Genomic DNA, 2,500 nt, shown 5'->3' on the forward strand with positions numbered 1-2,500 from the left:
AAGGGACGGTTCGCGGGGTGGGTCGTCGGGTGGGATGGGTGGGTTCCCCCTTTCTGTGGGTCTGCTCCCTCTCTGCTCCTCTTTCGAGGGGAGTCGAGGCGGAGCACTCCTTCAGCGCCTCCACCGGGCCCCGATCCGAGCTCCCCAGCTCGGCGGGAACCGGAGGGCCCCCTCCCAGGGACGGCGCCCAGCGTCCCGAGCTACCCAGCTCGGTGCCGCGGGGAACCGCCCCCTCTAATCATTAATCCTCTTATTCATTCTTTTTCTTTTACTTTTCAGCCTTTCAGCTCCTGCCTTTTGGCACGGCCGGCGACCGTATCGTCTACTTCAACCATGGCAGGGCATTTTTGCAAATCTTGTCCGGAGGCTAAACTGCCCCCAATCGGATCTCCGGGGGGGCACAAAAATGCGTCCGTCGTGCGGCGAAGTCTGCGCATCGCTTCCCAGCATGCCAGAACATCATCTCCAGCGACTACATCGAGGGACCCAAGGAGGGCGGTGCCCTCAAGGGTTCGTAGTCGCCCGCCGTGCGCCGGGGTACTGCCCTCCCGACGAGGGAAAGGTTCCAGCCTTCGTGCTGTTCACGAGGACGTCGCAGAGGAAGAGGAGTGGACTGCGCAGCCGAGCCAGCCAACGCCTGGATCTTCAAGAACTTCGACCGGTGAGTCCACTCAATTATTAGGTAGGGTTCGCGAGTGCCACGTTAGTTTAAGTAGGATCGATAGTCATCGCGTCGCGACCGGAGGCTCACCGGTACCCCCCGTTCCAATAGGTCATCCTCCCCGGACCCCTGCGATCGAGGGACCGGGCGCGCAACGCGACGTTAGAATACTGCAATTGAACATGTCCCGCTCAATTGCAGTAACCGGGGAGGTCTTCCAGTTAATTCGCAAAGAGCGTCTGGACATATTGTTGCTCCAAGAGCCGTATGCCATTCGTGAGGCGAACACCTGGGCCATCCGCGGCCTAGGAGTCGGAATGCGTATTGCCGCGAGCTCAACGGAGCGACCGTGGGCGGCCGTCGTTGCGTGCAACTCCATCGTGGAGATTGCTTACGTGTCCCAATTAAGTACTGCACATTGCGTTTGTGCTGAAGCCCGCGTCCCCGGTGGATCCTTCTTCGTCGTCTCCAGTTATTTTCAATACTCGGACGACATAGAAATCCACCTGAGGCAGCTTGAAAAGGTTCTCAGCTGTCTCAGGGGTCGCCGCGTTCTGGTGGCGGCCGATTCCAACGCCCAACACTCCCTTTGGAGCCCCAGGACCACTGACCGTGGTGTCCTCCTGGGTGAGCTCATCGAGTCTTTCGGTCTCCGCGTCGCGAATGATGCTAGGCAGGGCCCCACCTTCAGGAGTGCCGCAGGTACGTCGTTCATCGACGTCACACTGGCCACCCCTGGCATGTATAAATTCATACGTGCATGGAGGTTGGAGGACGAGTGGTCCACCGGTGACCACACGTCGGTTTTCTTTCGTTTAGCGATCCGGAGTTCCTCACAGCGCGTCAATAACTCGGGAGTCGGCGAGGGCTCTACCATGCGGTTCAACGTTCGTCGGGCCGACTGGGAAAAGTTCGAAGCGACCCTCGATGAGGAGGCCCGTGAGAAACTCGTGGACCATCCGCTGGATTCTACAGCGGATGTTGAGAGAATGGCAGAAGTACTGGGTGACGTACTCACCAAAGCCTGCCAAGATTCGATGCCGCGCCGCAGAAATTACCGTCGCGCGAATCCGTGGTGGACCGAGGAGCTGACCAGCAAACGCAAACTGGTCAGTCGTCTCCGAAACGGCTACCGAAGGGAGACTAACCCTGACGCGCGAAAGATTAAACAGAGCAGGTATCGTGTAGTCCTGCGATCGTATACCAGGCTACTTAGGACAACTAAAGAAAATAGCTGGCGCGGTTACATAACGACGGAAAGCAACGCGAATCCCTGGGGCTTTCACTATAAATACGCGGCTGATAAATTGCGCGTAGGCACGGTCCTCAGCACACTTAGAACCGCGAATGGCACGACACTTACAATGCGTGAGACTGCTGAGGTCCTGTTGGACACACACGTACCCGACGACGACCCCAACGCCGACACACCGGAACAGAGAGACATCCGCGAACGCGTGAAGAACCTAAGGGTTCAAACAGAGGACGCACGAGACTTGACGGACGACCAACTTAAGGGTCTCGTAAAGACCCTTAAGAATGACAAAGCCCCAGGATGCGATTTAGTTGAGGTTAGAGTCCTAAAAGTCGCGGTCATGAGGATGCCTCACATCTTCACGCGACTCTTCAACGCCTGCCTTAAGCACGGCGTTTTCCCCACCGTTTGGAAAGTCGGCACACTTCGTGCTCTCCTCAAAGGAGTTCACAAGGATGTGTCCGACCCCAAATCGTACCGTCCCATTTGCCTCTTGTCGGTTGTCGGGAAATTTTTCGAAAAGGTCCTTCACGGGATCCTTACGGCGAAAGTCCTTACCGAGGACAAAATATCAGGACGTCAAT

General features: G+C 57.2%; 1 pseudogene; it reads left to right on the top strand.

Annotated features, from left to right (window-relative positions):
* The window catches only part of LOC135172155 (large subunit ribosomal RNA), a 9,394-nt pseudogene that overhangs the window by 3,635 nt on the left and 3,259 nt on the right, over window positions 1–2,500 (top strand).

This window comes from Diachasmimorpha longicaudata, unplaced genomic scaffold (assembly GCF_034640455.1).
Source record: "Diachasmimorpha longicaudata isolate KC_UGA_2023 unplaced genomic scaffold, iyDiaLong2 ctg00000180.1, whole genome shotgun sequence".
Lineage (NCBI taxonomy): Eukaryota > Metazoa > Arthropoda > Insecta > Hymenoptera > Braconidae > Diachasmimorpha > Diachasmimorpha longicaudata.